Genomic DNA, 19,096 nt, shown 5'->3' on the forward strand with positions numbered 1-19,096 from the left:
AGACGTATCATTTCAATCAAAGTAAAAGCTACTAATAATTTTCTTCCAAATCCTCTAATGCACCAGCTGGGTTTAACATCCTCTTAATGCTCGTAGTTCTATGCTAAGAATACAGTAACAGCTGACACGTATGATGGGTTCACTTGTCTAACATCTGGGCTCAGTGGCCTTTTGATTTATTGTTCTCCCTGTGAGCTCAGTGGCTGCTGGCATTGTTGGTAGTGAAGGTTATAATAAATGTTCTGAGCTGTAGTCTTTGGTTCTCAATATCTTTGTCAAAATACAGAGCGGCATTGCAGTTGAACAGCCTCTGAGTGGTGTATAAACAGCAGGGCATTGTGCTGTGAAATGGCTACTCGCCGTGTGTTTCTCTCTTGCACTCTGACACAGCCATGACAGATGCAGCATGCTGAAGTGTTTCTGTGTTTGACAGCTTGGTCTAAACCTGACCACCTTCACCAGCTCTGAAAACCAGCCACGTGTGTAGACACTGTACCGTCCCAGGACGCGCATCTACAAATGTGACAATATGACTACTGTATACCATGATTACACACACAAGGTCAATGAATTCATAAAGAAGAACATGTGAACCTGTGCTACGGAAAGTGCATGTTAAACCCATCAGAACGGACGTACATAAGATCACAGCAAGGCACGCCGTCTACCCAAGCTTACAAATGCAAATAAATAATTCAGCTACAGTTTTGTTCAGTCGCTTGCTGCATCTGGCTGGAGGCAGGGTGTGGACTAAAAAAGACAGGAGCTCCTCTGAAAACGTGATTTGTGAAAATTTGGGGAGGCTCTAAAATATTGAAAATATGTTATTGCCTTGCATTTCTATTTGTCTAAATCTTCATGGATCATGCGTAAAATTATGGTGATATTGATGCATGAGGATGATTCCTCTTATTCACGTTAATGAAGATACAGGCATGTATGCTATTGTTGCCATCACCATGGCAGCGTGGTGGGCGCAATATCAAAAACTGTGCCCGCTTTAGTTGACCGGATAGTATCATACTGTAATGTTTGATACCTGTGTGGAGGTTTGATGACATGGTAACAAAGTTATTATATTTTAGATATACTGACATAAAGCTGCTCATCTGCTTTATGTTGGTGGTTTCCCCAGAAATCCATGGTATGCAGTAGTTTGCAGACTGGCTGGATGGCATGTGACCTACTCACAACCATCTGAGGCCTTTGTTTTCTATGCAAGACTTAACTTTGGAGATTCTTATTAATAAAGACATGCAAATCATTGTAACTTGGACATTTCCCCCAAACTGCTGACGGAAATCACCCTTAAGCTTGATACATTTATTTAGTGCACCTGGCTGAGTAGGGTCTCAAACGAAAGTATGGGCATCATCTCTGAGAGAAGGTCTATTTTCTAAAATGGTTACAAAATATCCCAGCATCTACCAAAAAAAATGGCTTCTTCTTGATGTTTAACATTATTTTCTCTGAAGGTGTGTGTGATGGTAGCTCTTTGAGCCACATAACCCAGGGGGCTCCTCACTTATCCAGCAAATGGCTATACATTTATTAGCCGCAGTAAGAGCTAGTCTGACAAAGCGTGTAAAGCCCCTCAAGTCGATTGGCAACACTGAGGTGCTACTACTTTTTTAACGGGGTCCAGAAAAGATAACCAATAGTTCTCCAGACACTTGCGTGTCCAAAACATATGTATATGTAAGAGATCCTGTTTCAGTTTTACACCTAGGGCAGTGTTGTGGATAGTTACTACTTATCTTATGGAGGCGTTCAGGTGTATAATAAACTCTGTGCATAAGGTTCAACTGTAGTTTGTGTTGACTATGATAAGAGAATGATTGAAAGCTCCCACAAATCAACTTCCAATCAGCATCCTCGAAAGCCTCACTAATGTCCATTTCCCATTTTTCATTTGCACTGATTTGCTTTGTTTTCAATAAGGGACATGAGCCTCTTACAGGCAAAAGACACTTGTTACAAATTTTTATTCCACCTGTTTTAATGGCCCTACCTCAAATAAATACTCAATTCCTAATAATGAACAATCCCATGTACACAAATCTTTAATGTGTGTGATTCAATGTCTTCATGTCAATCTTGGATTGTCGGCTTTGTTTGTTAAGCTGTGTTTTGTCTCAACAGTTAAATTAATTGATGGAATCTGAATAAACTAGAATTGAAGATGAGGTTGTTTGAATTGTTTTGGCATTTACTGTGCGATTCCATGATTTTCTTTCATGTGCAAATGCAAAATTAGCATTACAAACAGGTGGACAGAAGGGCAGCTTCTCTCCTGCACGTCAAACAAGTAAAAACCATCAGCGTTATTCCAACGTTTCCCTGCCGTGTGAAGTGTGATGTTTAGTCCACTTTCTTACGCCTGATGTTAATTAAGCTGCTCTATTATAGGCATATAACATGTTCAGAATGGTGATGTCTTGAATGAAGCTGACTCAATAATTTTCAATTATGTGGCTTGAATTGGCAACAATCTTTTGGGATGGATTTGTTATGAAAAATGCTGCTTCTGTAGTTCAGCTGCCCTCCCTTATATTCAGAGAGCAAACTTCCATTACACATTTTTCAATCGTTGAGTTTTCTCACAAGAGCCAGCACACCACTAAACAAATTGCTCTTTCTCGACAAATGCGTTTTCAGCCTTTGATCCACTGAGGATTAAACTACGGTATGCTTCCTGAAAGTGTGGCTGTAGACGGCCACACAAAACCTCAGCACATGGCCTAAATCCAGAATCAACAGCACACTGTCAACAGAAATGAATGGGCCGTTAGCTCAGTGCAACTTCTTCACCCCCACACCCCCCCGTACCCCTGGTGTGATGCCACAAATCCCAAATCACCTCAGGTACGCGGGCCTCCTGGCATGCCAAGAAACCCTAAGCCTTTCACAGATGAGGGTAGTGCTCTACTTTTGGTCCCTAAAGACGGAGATCACATCAGAGGGAGCACAGTGGGTTGCAGAACTGGGAGAAATAATACCCAGTATTTACAGAGAATACAAAAATACCAGGTTGTTTCTTCTCTGATATTTGACCATCTCACAAATCAGATCAAATAGATCGGCTATCCTGTCCAAAGTTACAACACTGATGCTCCTGAACACATCATCAAAGAGATGTTTTCTACCATAAATCATCACCAAGGAGGTCATGTTCATGGATTGTCAGTTTGTTGGTTAGTTAGTCTGTCAGCAGGAAGAAAACTGCTGACCCCGATATTCATGAAACTTGGTGGAGGGGTTTAGCATGGGCCAAGTAACCGCTCATTACATTTTGAAGCTGATCTAAAGCACATGGCGGATTATTTTCATTAACATTGCAAGGGCATTTGAGCATTTGGGAAAAATTAGTTCCTGTTTATATTTTATGGCTCACCTGATCTGTTTTCTTTACTCTTTGTTCTCAATCAGATGCTTGGAACCGCTATCAACGCGTTGCTGAGGAATAAAATACAACACGTCATTTTTAGCATCCATGCTGTTTCCACATTACCACTAAAAGCCAATGAACAGACCAAAGTTGGAAGACCGATTTCCCAACTCAGAAAATGGGACCATCAGAGGAACATGTGAATGCACCATTGGTCTTGGTGGACGTCTGCGCTCTCCGAGTGTCAGTCTAATTTCAAAATTGTAAGATTGGAAATGAAGTTTTCCCTTTGAATATATTTTAGCTGTGATTTTAAAGCTGCATCAAACTTTCTTCTTCTTTCTTTCTTCGTCTTTGACTGCCCAAGTGGAGAAATGACATTGCAGCACAATCTTTTATTATGTCTTGATATGCCAACTTATGAAACAGTTCTTACTCAAAGCATGAAGTACAGCCTCACAGAGCCGTTAGCATGGCTGTATACTCTGTTTTGTTACAGTTTGCATCCAGATAAGCCACTAGTAGTTTATATGTAAATGAATTGCATAGGTAACTTGGATTACTTACAAATGAGTCTATAACCACAACGTTCCGCTTCCAGGTTTGCGTCATTGCCATTGGAAATTCACTCTTTTTGGCCGGATGTCCGTTCCATTCCGTTTTGTTTGTGTTGGAATTTTAAACCCCGGTGGATTTAGGAGGACTATGGTTAACTGCTCCTCAGATCTCCCAATGATTTTGGTCACCCCCTAACTTTTCATTTAGCGCCATCATCTGGTTAAAGTCTACATTTGTTATACTTTGTTTGATAACAAAACTCATTCTTCACTCCAGTTGATTAATGAGGACTATGGTTAACTGCTCCTCAGATCTCTGCAGAGTGAATACAGACAGCTAGCTAGACTATCTGTCCAGTCGGAGTTTTCTGTTGCACGACTAAAACTTTTGAACATACATGTTACACCAAAAAGAGTTCCTTTTCCCGGTTCTTAGCATTGCCCATGACAATTGTGATTGGTTTAAAGCAGGGGTCTTCAACGTTTTTTAAGCCAAGGACCCATTAACTTAGAGAGAGACGGAGCAGGAACCCCCCACTACATATATTGTATAAAATGACGTTGCATATTAAACTGGGCCTACAACAAGGTGTAAGGCGGCCTAAAGCCTTTATACCTTTTTGCATGGAATACTAAGCCATTAAAATAGCCCAATAATTGTTGGCATGGTCTTGTAAATTATGTTTTAATGTTAAATAGACACGTAGCACAGTAAATCCTTAGGCTGAACTGTGTATGTGGATGGCTTTAGTTACTACCTTACCTATTTGCCAGTAAGCAGTGGGGATTTGCTAACAATATGTTGGATTCATGGTCAACTTAACAATAACTTGGAGGCCCCCCTGCACTGACTCCGAGGACCCCCTAAGGGCCCCGGACTCCCTGTTGAAGACCCCTGGTTTAAAGAAATGCCAATAAACCGCAGCATGTTTCTCTCCCATCCCAGAATGCTGTGTTGAGTAGTCAGACCCTCCTCCGCAGCACTGTGGAGGAAGGTCTGACAAAGCAAGACTACTTATAAACGAACTGTAGGAGTCACTAAAAATTCACGTTAGATATAAATGCGCACTTTTTTGCTCTGTTCCTCTCAGTCCAGTTTATCAGTCTCAAAAGCTGATATGAAACCATATTTTTACAGTGCTGGTTCCCTCAGTGTCCTCCTTCCAGACATGTTTGTCAGTTTACAGAGCTGATTAAATTGTGCTTGTAATAGTTCACACTGTATCTTTCTTCCAGGCATCCTTTATTTCATGAGGCTGTACAAACACAGGGGGAAAGGCAACAATGAGCAAGAACAACATGGCTATGCCTTTGATGCATGTGTTGTGGAGGGAAACATGCATATAAAGGTGGTTTTCCTCCTACACAAGGTACATTAAATCATTCTCATTACTATGCGACAATGTTTCTGACTAGAACTAGTCTGAAGTTTCCCGGCAGTAGCTTAGCGTTTCAAAAGTGAGATGGCTCAAGCTCAATGGGTCGGGTCAAATTACGTTGTAATCAAGAAAAACATGTCATTTCTGTTCCTCATTTCTCAAGAGATCATGACCAAACGACATGTTCTTAGATTTTGCTGTTCATATTCTTTGCTACATAAAACTTTTATTGGACCATCTGTTGTTTAAACATAATTGTTGTTAATCCTTTGCTTAAACCCTGAATCTCAATCACATGCCCCTGCCCACAACTCTTGGCTTCCATCGTATTCTATTCACCTAAATGGCACCTGTTTTTATTTTAATCTTGTAGTTTCACTTGATAGATATTTGGACAAGGGACGTTAGGTTCTGAGATTTAAAACCAAAGTTAAGCTTTGAATTCTTGTTTGCATAGTAATGTGTTTTTTGTGTTAAAGTAGTTTAAAGGACATGTCTAGTGGATAAACAGTACTAATCTTCAGAGCTGTTTGAATCAACAGCATATTTTGCACATACTGTAGGATATTTTTTGGGGGGGGGCAGGGGGGGGGGATTTCATGAACACAAAAAGGCTTCTTGGGAAATTCCCCTTTTCGTTCAAATTGATGTTTGGAATGAGTGCTCTCCAATACCCTGCCGGGTGTATTTCCACACTCTGGTTGTGAGAACGTGGAATGATTGGATAGACAGAACATTTAAACATAATGAGGAGAAAGGCAAGGAGTAAAATAACAATAAAGTTGCCATGAATGAGTCTCAAGCTGATATGGATCTTTACTGACACCCACTGGTAGAGAGATACTTTTTTTTTATTTATTTTTTACAATCAACCACTGACAGAGAGAGATAAACTTGAAAGATTAAAAAAAAGAAAAAAATCCTGGATATGATTGCGCAGTTTATGTAATCATTGTGTTCTCCAGCGTGGTTTATAATCTTTCTGTTGCCATATCACAGAAAGTCGCTGTTTAGACTACTGTCTAACACTATAATCATTTAGTTGAATAGTTTTGCCAAATAAAAAGCTGCGATTAACACTCCCCCGTTTGAACGATTATCGAAAATTCGGCCATCTTTCCAAAGGTTTCTCACACTTCAGCTGCAAAAGTAGGGCACTACAATTATTACACTATCTCTGAAAACCTTTCGGCACTACAGTGTTGTCTCCTAGCAACCAACAAAAAGGGTTGGCAGTGCAGCGAGAGGTGACATTATCCCAAACCACCGTCTACAGATTCCATCTGTATTGAGGAGTACTTGCATGTCCATGTTTTTTTTTGAAAAGCAGTATATAGCTGAAGCCCACAGGGGAGCCATTTTTCAGTTTTTGGTTTGGTTAGATTGGTGTTAGACTGCCACAGGATCTCTCCTTTAACAAAAAAAAATGGGTTAATTAATGGGACATCTTAAAAGCTGCTGCAGGTCGTTTTTCTCCACTGTAAAAAAGAAAAGATGAAGTTGATAAAGACCTAGAGTCATTGTTTCACCTGAACCAGACAGTGCATTATAACTGACGTGATAAGCTTTTGCCATCTGAAGCTGATGATTATAAATGTAGTGTCTCCTTTCAGTAAGGTTGTAATTTCTCCTTGAATACCAAGAACACACAAAAGAAGATAAACTCTTGAAAGCGTTTACCCTGGAGCCCCACCGGATATATACATGGCCTGACATAGGAGCAGGATGGAGCACTCAGGAACAAATATTTTTACCTGCTGCAACAGCTGAATTTATATTTAATGCCAGCTGCATTCCTGTTGAGCTACAGAGAATCTTTTCAGTGGATACTTCATATTTTGTCCTTACATTTTTTGTTCGCCTCGTGTAAGGGTTGAGTTGGCTTGGTGCTGCAGTCAGATAAATGTGGAAGCAATGAAGGGCAGCTTAACTCAGCTTGGGGCCTCTGACTATCACTGCGCCTGCCAATGTCTCTCATCCTGGAACTCCAGTGAAGAGTGTCCAGCCTTATCTGAGAGGTTTGTTCCACAGCTCGACTTCTCTGTAGAGGCGGACTCGGATTCGTATCCCTCGGAATCTTGCGCTAACGCCGGGAGGACATTCTATGTCCCATTAATCTGTTTTAATCCAGAGAACAATCAGCTAAAGCACACTTTCCCACCCCACTTTCTCCTCTCATCCAACACACTGGACTCCTTCTTGCGGGTCATGAGCCCATGTGGAAGTAGCCCCATGTTGTTTGAATGGGCTGAACTAGACCTGTCCCCATGGTGACACGCTGTAAAAGCAGATTCATAGGAGCTCAGGAGCCCCTCATCTTAGCTTCACGACATAGCTCTCAGGGGAAAGCAGACACCTTCACGATATTGTAGCAATTAGCACAGTTATGCACATTATGCCTGTATCAAAATGCAACTGCTAAGTGTATTTGATATTATAGCTGCACTGATCAATATTTTTATATCCAAAAATGACAATGGGAAATGAAAAAAGAGGGACATCTAGTAGTGTCCAAGCCACAGATTACAATTACAACCCACAATTAGCATTCAGCCTGCAAGATACTCTCAGCTTTTTGGAGCGTTTTAGCGTCCCTCAGCAAATTTAGTTTTTCGTTTGCAGCTTTACTGCGTAGGTTCTGCTGGATGTTGCTGTGTGGTTAAGAGACTTGAGGGCTTTTACGTTCTGTTTTTTTTGTGTGTGCGCAAAATAATTTAAATTATGGCTGTATTATAATTCCATACAGTCACAGCATATATCTACTCACAGAATGAGAATGTATTTTAAACTACACCTCCACACCTCTCAAATAATCCCTTAACACCACACCCATCACACACATACACACACACACACACACACACTCACACTCACAGTCACACTCTCACTTACACACTCCACCACTAGCCCCTAGTGTGACATGCATATTTTATAGACAACCTTTCACTCCAATCCCAGGCCTGAACCCAGGGGGGCATTCAGGTTAAAAGTCACATCGACTAGGCAAACATTTTCTTTGCGGCTGCCAAGAACTCTGCAGGATGTGTGTTAACTTCCACCAGTGTCACCTCGCTGTTTTATTGGATCATACAAGATTTATGGAAGTGTTCTAGGCAATTCAACTCCATCACAGTACTGATATTTTCAATCAAATTAGCTTTTTACTATTGACACTTCTTAACACAAATATACGTGCGCCTCTGATCGCCTGGCTTTTTTGGCACACATAGTCCCGCTGCTCCTAAACTCAACAGTCAACAAAACTGCCAGCGTCTGTCTCTGGTGTGTGGCAGAGCTCTGAGGTTCAATTACAGTACTGAATTTGAAGGGAGAGTATAATTAGACTATGAGCACTGCTGTGTCAATCCACTACTCTCATGAGCCATCCCCACACCCCGCTGCTGAATGCAAACCATGCACGTGTATTGATAGTGCATAGGCTGGCCTATTATAATAACTTCCCTGTGTTTATCAGTGATCCTAGCAACACTGTTCCACATCGGGCCTTCAGGGACAGAGAAAGAACTGCACATTATGTCATCCTTACTTATAATGAGGTTGGATGTGGTTGTGAAAGCCCCAGAGGAGGGGTAACCAGGAAAAAAATAGAAGGCACATGGGGATACATCCCTTTGATTATAGTTTGAAATCTTCAAACATTTCCAAAGGAACTAGGTGTCAACTGCTAAAAGCTCAGGAGATAAAACACTCAATTTTCACTTTTGGAACAAATAACCCTTTCTGAGTATAAAGGTGACTGCCACTTTATTTCAACAATTAATGGTTCTTCAAATAACACTAGTTACATTACGGAAAATTAAATTCCCTTGCTTCCAGAGCAAAAACAAAAACAAGTGCATAATTCATTGTAATGCACAACTTGGAAGACATTTCTTGCAAACTAAACAAATTTTACAATTTGCCAGAGGTGTTGGATACTGGATTGGTTTGCACTAAAAGTACAATTTTTAAATTAAAAAGTACCCTGATTTAGCATTGCACTTCTGTAACATTGCCGGACTCATAATTGGACAATTTATTAAAAAAAATAAAAAATATATAAAAAATATAAAAAAGAGGCAAACCTGATTACAAGCAAACCTGCATTATAGAATCTGAATCTATTATCTTTTTTATTCCCTTTCTTCCTTGTTAAAACCTGGTTCCTACATTATCCGCAATACATCTCAACCACCAACAGTTGGGTTGGCGATGCAGGTGTGTTATGCTAGCGGCAACTGTAGCCTCAAGCACTGCAGATCAGAACTTAACACCGCTCCTTCTGGAGCTAGAAAGAGCTTAAGCTGCAATTTGAGGCATGGTAAAAAAAAAAATTCCAGAAGGGAAAGGATGCTATTAAATCTATAACAATAAACATACTGTAAATGTAGAAAGGAATACCTTTCACTTTTCTTTGATGCAACGCTGTGTTGAGCTTTTTAAATCATTGCCATTGTGCAAGGGAGAAAACACTTCTTGTTTCATGCAGAAATGCAGATGATCTACGATAAGCATCAACCTACACAAAAGATTCATCATATTGAAATGACAGAATGAATGAGTTGTGGAAAACCTCCCAAGTGCATAACCTGCCATGTGATTTCCATGACAGGAACTCATCAAATCAGCATTCCCTGTGGAGTGGAGGTGTTGAGGGCGCACATTTCCTCACTCTCTTTACTCTGGACTATTCCATTAAGCAAAGAAAAAAGGGGTCTGAAGGATAGCGGTGCTAAGCAAACCTGCTGAGAGAGAAATTAAATGTACTTTCTACACTAATCAATACCCCACTGTGTGGCGATGATAGAGGGCTGTTGGGGTTAGAAATAGAGTGTTTATGTGACATGACATTGTCCTCAGAGCTCTGAACGTCCTCACCCGCTCTGCATCTGCCAACATAAGATAAAAAATCAGCCTTTATATCGTCTGCCTTTCCATGCTACTCTTTTCATTCCAGTCTCTGTGTGTATTTGAAATGCCGGGTTATTCTTTTTGCTTAGTTGCCTCCACAGTGGAAATACTATTAACAGTATCATCTCCTCCATGTTCAACCATGGTACACCTGACCATCACATTCACCTACATCACATGCCATTAAATGATTATAAGCATCACAAAATGCACTGAAGCTGAAGTATGATACAAAAACAGACACCTTTGACTTGTGAAAAACACCTTTGTTGCCTCAAGACAAAAGCTGTCTGAGTTAGAGGGTGAAAAGCCGTTACGCAACATGGCCTCTGTGCGACTTTGCAGAGCATCAAAATGCCCCAGCTGGGGGAAAAAGCAAGGACAAAAACTTGTAAGAACAAATAAGCACGTGGTAAAGCCTGAGCACACTGTAATAGCAGGAGAGCCAAATACATCAGGACAACTGCTTATGTGCATGTCGGTCAATAGCAAACATGCTGACAAAATTACCTTTCCCTCAGTGAGATACAATAACAAATTAAACACAGCACACATTTAACAGCTGAATTAAGCAGATTCCTCTCTCTGATTGTGTTTACATTTTTACAAACTCATTTGCTGTTGCTCTGGAGAAGGTCGCAAAACTGACTGTGAATTGAAATTAAAACAAGTTTAATTTCCTGAGGTGACACTTGTCATCCCCAAACATGATGCCACAGCTCTGTCGTGAGGCTTAAGTCTGTGCTGTGCATGTGTGGAAGCGTTCACATGAATAGGATGTCAGAGATCCGTGTATCACAGAATCATCCTACGTGTCAAACCTGTCAGCAGGCAGGAATATTGTTTTCTTTCTTAAAGACTTACATTTAATCTAAGAATAGAAAACCTCAGGGGAAATTAAGCTGCCATGATGTAAATCAATCAGAAAACAAGAGAATGTGTTATGATGGAAGCTTCTGGAAACAGCAAAAACAGAGTGTATCTTTAATATGTATTTATGCACGTACGTATACACTATACATATTCAGCCACCGGGGTATGTAGGTCTATGTGTAAAAACAAATTCAGTAGTTTACCCAAATATATTTAATGTTGGCTTAACAAATGCAACATACACTCATTGGGTGCCACAGCTAGCTGGAGAAACATAACTAACTTTAATTATTTTAGCTTGACTAGCGGACTACATTGATCAGTTACAATGCTAGCTTTCTCTGAGCTTGATGGTTCAGCTGTCATGCATTAAATACGTGGTTAGAAGTGATACTGGTATATCTGGTTACTGCTGATATTTGTTTCTGCAAATCCTCCCTGGCCCACTGTGTTTGTGTGTGGGTGGAGCGGCATACAGTATGTGCATACATGTGTGCTGAGTGGGTGCAGGGGCACAGCTGGGGTCTTGGCTTTCCTTCTGCACACCATCTTCAAGCTTATTTACATCTCATTATGGAACCTCTGCTTCCAACTTTTAAAGTCCTCCTCCAGACATATTTTAAAGTATGTAAAACAATAAAATACTCTATGATTAATCTTTTGTAATATGGTTTCCATTAAAAAAAAAAACTTGTCATAGGATTGTTGCTAATGATAAAGAAAGCCCACAGGATTGGTTCCTTAGGTATGTGACGTATAATTACCCTAGCTGTCTGAATTTCAAGGTGGAAATGCTCAGCCATGGAATCGACTGCTTATTCCAATCATAGTATGTCTTGAAGCATATGAAAGACCATATTTAACATAACAAGGTTGCAGTATTGTCATTGGAGGTTGTTTTTTTTAGCTCTCCTTCTCTCTACAGCCTATATGTCAACCTCAAGCACTTACTGCTTCAGTCATTTTCCCCTGTCTCCTCTTAATATTTCGACGAAATATTGATGTGCCTTATCTTTCTTCCAACAAGTCCTAAAACCAAAAGGCCATACATTAATACGACCCATAAAAGCGTTTGATAAATTAGCGGTGGCAGGAAATACAACCCATAGGTGTGTTTTCAGCCCTCATATCGTAATGTAACGGTTGTGGTTTTAAACACGTTATTCACAGGGTAAGCAACAACAATACTTAGTTAAGTTTAGAAAAATGATTGTGGTTTGGGTTAAAATCAGTACCTTTTGTCGTTTGAGCAGTTATCTACTAACTACAATATTCCAAGAAAACATTTTTTTAAATATTTACAGATAAGGAGTTTTGTTCTATCTGCGCAGAACCAATTGTTAAGCTTGCCAGTACTTTCTTCCTTGGAGGAATTAATTACGAAAAAATGCAATAATAAAGGATTAATATCAGTGTTTTACAACTGGCTTGTATCAGGGTCTACTGAATCATCTAACCCAAAACTTGAATTATGGAGGGTCGGATTGAGAGAGGAAATATCTGAGGATGAATGGAGACAAATATGTACATACTCTCAGAGACAGTCAGATAACGTTAGCTTAAAACTACTTCAATATAACTGGTTGATGCAGACTTATATAACTCCTGTCAAATTAAATAAGTTTAATAAAAATGTGCCTGATACATGTTTTAAATGTAGAGAAGCCCAAGGAACATTTGTGCATTGTGTTTGGGAGTGCAACATTATTAGAGAATTTTGGGTAAAAGTGATCAATATTACAAAGACAATTATATCCTTGAATATTCCTCTAGAAGCAAAAACAATCCTGCTACACTTGTATCCAAAAAATATTAAGCTAAACCACCAACAGCGTACGTTTACAGATCTAGCTATACTGCAAGCCAAAAGAATGATCGCTCTTAGCTGGAAAAGGTCTGATCCACCGGTTGTTGGAGCTTGGATTAGGTCCATGGCACAGTGCATGGTTTTGGAAAAAACAACATATTTTATTAAAAACAAAATGAATGTATACAAAGAAATTTGGAAGCCATTTATTCACTACATTAAAAACAATAATATTGATCACTTTTTACAAGAAGTGTAACTATGAAGTAGGGCTATTCTTTAATAGATTGGATTGTTTATTTTTATTTTCCTTTCCATTATTGTGTTTTGCTGGAAAATGTAAATTTCGTGTGTAAAGTACAGTAATGTATATTTGGTTTCTTGTCTTTGTAATTTATTCTTTAAATGTGAAGAGAGCGTTGTGTTCGGTTGTATTGGGGTGGGAACTAAGTGTTAATGTATCTTTGTGAATTGTCTTGTAAAAGAAAATTTCAATAAACATACTGTTAAAAAAAAAAAAAAAAAATCAGTACCTTTTGTAACGTTACTTCACTTCCTTGTACTTCTTCACCAATCGCTGCTTCAACAAGCTCGTCTTTCAGGGGAGGACAGAAAGAAACAGCAGAAACTGACAGGTCTACTTACAAGTATCAGCCGACACCTGAAACCCTCATCTGTACAGTTACATGGCAAAAATTGCTTGTCGGCCTACATTTGTATTTGCAGAATCTTCTTTTCCCGTACCACATGTGCACACGTCTTGCCAGCAAGACGTGCACTTTTGGTATTTGACAGGCACATTAACAAAAATAATGGCCCTGCCAAGTGACATTTCGAGCTCTGGATCAGTTTCATTTTGGTTAATAAACATCAGCCATCATATCAGGTTGTCAAGCTCCTCTACAAAGAGGATGCAGGATGAGAGCAGACAAAAGTATGATTGAACTTCATGTTGTGATTAAGGCGGTAACTGAACTACATTTCTCTCATTTGAACCAAGAAAAGCACCACAGTGGGTCTCTGCTGCCCCCTGTAGGAGCAACGTTCAGCAACTATGACTGCTACACCACTGAATGTCTCCTCAACTCTCAACTTGCTATTAGATGTTTTACAAAAATATGCAGCAGATGGAAAGGTTTTCATGTAATAATAAAAGGTTATAATGACTGCTTCATGGGGCTGCAATTACCTCTGTAGAATAACCCATATGTTTTTCTATTCCTGGTTATAACACAGACTGTATACAATTTATTATATGTATAGATAATTAAAAAGGAATCAATTTGCTGTCTTTTAGTACATAATGGCTGGCTCAGATTCATCAATTCGTCCTGTTGTTCCTCCAGAAACAATATAAAATATAAAGAAAAGAAAAAATAAGACACATTCTTATGTCTATGTTCACCAGCCCCCAGACTTATAGAGGGGCGCTACTGAAATATTCATTTTTTGTATTGTAAGCAAGAGTAAGTTATATTGCTTTATTATGTGACTGCGACCCAAATTTGACAAGGCCACGAAGTGGTTTAGTAACAACCCTCCAGATAAAACCTGTGTGTTTAAGTAGCGCATCATGTGTTGTGTTTCTCAAGGTTAATCCCTGTATTACTTTCTGTTTTTCTAAATAGCATTGGGAATCAATACAGCTTTGCAGGATGTTGTTTCACTTACATTTTTTCCTTTGTAAGAGCAGTTTGTAAGGGTAGTTGTTATGCTCTCCCCCGGATCTGGTAAGGAGACAGCAGTTTGAACTCTTCTAGAATAATGCTACCATTGGTTGTAATACATGGCCTGTCCAGAAAGCCTGTTCTAGATTTTCTTTTTTCTATGAACCAGTACATCTTGCTTCCTTTTTGTTGGCACTTTATAAAAAACATTGATGACTGACTATTCTTTCATGGTACAGTCCACATTGGGAATCTGCTAAAGCAGTAGCTGCCCACCTTTAAGTATGGATGTGTTGTATTATTGTTCAGTCTGTACATCTGTGGTGTTTTAGCTAGCTATCAAGACCCGAAAAGAAAAATTCAAGTCAGCACAAGTCATCTGTAATGTCAAGTTGCATCTGTGTTTGATTGCCTTCTTCTAAAATAACTAGATGGCCTAGCCTTTTATAATAATTTCATTATAATTTATACTGTTTGATTCCCAGTGGGGAAATTACAATTTACACTCTCTCTCTCACTACTAATCACTACTACAGGCCTGAAAAACACATGCACAAATGGAGAGATGCCAGAGTGAGTGGGCTGGACTGGACTAAATATATTAGGGGGGGGGGGGGGTCCTGTCAGTGCCCAGGAGGTGAAGTGGCATCTCTCCAGCTACCAATCCACACTCCGTACGGAGACTTGAACCAGCAACCCTACCCAACTCCCTACGGACTGAGCTACTGCCACCCCTTTTATGTATTTAGCAGCATTATTACACTGATTGCTAGCAGCAGCAACAGTTACCTCAACATGCTGAGGCCTTAAGGATACATATAATGTGTTTTGGTTGTTGAAGTTGAATTCAGCTCTGTGGTTATCTCAAATGTTCCCATATTCTTCCCATCCCAGTCTGGAGTGAGTACGGTTGCTGTCCATGGTGCTGAACCTCTTTTTTTCACTTGGCTTTTGTGCCTGCATGGCTACGCATCTACAGCAGACAGGAAAAGGAGCAGCAGGAAAAGCAAGACAGACAGACTGATCTGTATTTCCATCATGCCTTTTGTTTTGTTTTTTATCGAATAAGAGATGTTGGTCTGAAGACTGACATGGTCCTCTGATGTCTAGTCCCAGTTCAATGTCAGACTCAATTATCACCAAGTACCATGAACTAACCCCACCACTTCTTCATTTGCATACAAATTAAAATGTCAAATGACCAGGCAAAGTGCATTTCAAGGTCAGGAACATACCAATACGTTGTAGTGTAGCTTGTGCCAGTCTTTGTGCCGCCATGGAAATGGGGCCAACTGCTTTAGTCACATTACCATTAGTGCCGCTCAAATTGCTTTGTTTTTTTGTAGTGAAACAGAATAGAGTATACGGTTTGCATTTAGAACAGTGTAGTTACTGTAGTAGCTCTTTGTACTCAATACTTTCTTCTGGTTGCACAAAAGTGTCTGAAGGGACAGGCTGATGTTGACTGCCAGATGAAAGCACCCTTAAAGGCCTCCCATTACTTTTTTCAAATCAGTTGTATATAGATTATAGGAGAGCCAAAGTCGGATTGCTTCTCTTATTGAACTATAACAACAAAAAACTAAGAAAAAAAAGCATTTTCCAGTGGGAAGTCTAATGAGTCATTACCGCTAATGGTTAATGTGCAAGATGAGGGCCATTAACCACCAATTGCACCTTTCCCAGGCCTCTTTTTTCACTGATCTCTACAATTGTGTCCATTCTCATTCGTGTTTCACCTTGGCTGATTATACAAGAAGTTGAAAGGAAGGCCAGTAAAAAAAACTAACAAATGAAAAGTAACTGTAACCTAACTCTCCAACGCATTATCTGTGTTTCTATCTATTGTGAATATACTCTCAAATTCAGTAGACAATATTTAAGTGACTTTGCAAACTCACTCTGTATGCACTGTTGAATATCTCTAACTATAAAAGTGTGATTAACATAATGGAGCCACTCATTGGCAGCGTACCATAGCAACCATCTGTTTAGCACCTATGGGAATCATAAATAATGTTTATACAGGCAGTATAACTTTATACAATTTTTACAAAATTGCCTGATCTGTTTTTTGTGCTTGCTGCATTACAGTATCAGAAGACAAACTGTAAATGGCTGTTTTTGAATCATATCACACACATCATATCCACTTATTTTAAACACCTAGTTTGTATGCATTTGTTTTTGTGTATTGTTTATTTTCATATTAATATTCAATATGTTGGCTTGTTTATGTATGCAACAACCACCAAGGCAAATTCCCTTTTAGTGTTTCTTATTGGGAATCGGATTCACAGGATCACATATACTCCCTCTTTGTCCTACCAGTGATTTTATGTTGTTTATGTTGATTAATAGATGTGCATTGGATGACAACTTAAAGTGTAACAGTGACTATCTCATTTCGAACCACCTTGTCTTGATTGATTTGTATGTTTGTTAGTGTAAAACACACGGGCCGGGTCCCAAATCAAGATAGGAGATGAGGTTGAGCAGATGTGTGGAGAGGATGATGGCTCGCCATCTTGGAGAAGTTCAGTGAAATGTCAAAGGTGAACTGAAACTGTTATAGGCCTGGGAAATGTTTTTTCTCATTGTGTGATTCATTGCACTGCATGACAAAAGTCACAGTGTATATTACTTTTAGTAGCTTGTTTAATTCCAATCTACAATTAGAGTAACTAATGTACTCATCAACAGTACATTAGCCATAAACTACTACGCTAAGTATAGGTTTTAGCAGCCTTAAATTAGTTTGACCTGCAATTACTGAGCCACCAATGGCGACTCGGACTGAGCTACACGTACAAGCCCCCAGCTACCAGCATAATAACAGATATAGCATGCTATCAAAAAGTCATGGGAGGTGTAACTAACAATGCTTAAAAATTTATAATTTTTACATTTGTGTTAAAATGAAGAGAAGCTCATATTCAACCAGATAGTACACCAAACAGGGGCAGAATATAGAATATATATATATATATATATATATATATATATATATATATATATATATATACCGCCACATGAAACGTTTAAGAATGACAGATGAAAGATATCCTCAAGAGTTGAAACAATTAGTCAATTCATCTGCAACCATTTCAGTCATTTTTCAGACAAAATTAGTAAAAAAAATAAATAAAAAAAAGTTAAAAAAATTCTCAAACATTCTCTGGTTTTCAGTCGCAAATGAAAGAATTTGTATATTTTGCTGAAAATAACATCTTGACAAGACATTTGAAGACGTTACCTTAGGCTTTGGGAAGTTATATTGACTTGTTTTCACATGAATGAAGCAAACAGTTGGTTGCATCCCTAAAATTAGAAGCTGTCATAACTACCACAAATAATATGGAAAATGCTGGTTTAAACTAGTACCGTGGATTCAAATATTAACCACACTCCACTGACTGTCGAACAGCAAACTCAGGGCCTAACAGAACAGGATGTTTACTTACAGAAGGCAAATGGCCAGACACTTTGATGGATTAATTGCCTCTAGAGAAGCAGTGTTGCTTCTTGGAATCGGAAGAACAACCCTGGAAAGAAACCTTGTACACTGTAGCATACTCCATCCGAAACAATAGAACATGACTCAGAGCTCCAGTAAGGCGAAGAAATCTGTGCCAACGAGAGTGGCACTGGTAATGTGCAGAACCATGACAACAATCCTAAATCACATACATCCTAATAGTAAAGTGCAGGGCGTCAAAGCTGAGATACAGTATTTGTTTTGTATCCCTCCAATTCTTCAAAATATGAACACTGGTAACTTATAGGCCTTATAAGGACATGTGTGTTCACTTGTTGCTTTATTCAAGGTTACACACTACAGTATGTACAATACAATGAATATGTACAATAAAAATCCTTTTTCAGAAATGTATCCCACAATTGTATTCCCATTTCTCAATGTAACATGTTCAGCAACGTCCTATCTCAAGACATATATTATGGCCTAATAATGATTAAAAAAAGTTATAATGTCAAGATGACCATCCAAACATATTTTGAAGAAAGTTTATTTCCAAAACCTGTAAAAGTTTAAAATATTTTTTCCAATAAACAGGGGCAAGACTATTGTTGTACTACTATCTATGGGTTAGATGCACTGGTCCTGTTTGATTTCACGAACATTTTCTATATTAAAATATATATACGGTTAACTGTAAATTGTTGTAAACTCAACTATACACAAGATAAGCTTCTATTAACTACATTCAGGGTTAATGAGAGAACATTTATAATATACAGTATATCGTATGGGTTCATTCAGGTCTGCTGATGTCTAAATTTGTGACAGTTTGGGGTCGCAAATTCAAATTACTTAATTTGTGTAAACAGCTAATGTTAAATAACTTAAGGTATTTTTTTTAGCTCAGAAGCCATTTGAAACAGTATTTTAAGAGGTTTGCATCACAAGTGACTTAATATCAAACAGGTAAGCATCACTGTGAACACCTTGTCCTGTGAATGAGCCTGTTATCCCTCACCAACAGTTTATTAAC

The sequence above is a fragment of the Etheostoma spectabile genome, chromosome 16 (genome assembly GCF_008692095.1).
Source record: "Etheostoma spectabile isolate EspeVRDwgs_2016 chromosome 16, UIUC_Espe_1.0, whole genome shotgun sequence".
Taxonomy (NCBI): domain Eukaryota; kingdom Metazoa; phylum Chordata; class Actinopteri; order Perciformes; family Percidae; genus Etheostoma; species Etheostoma spectabile.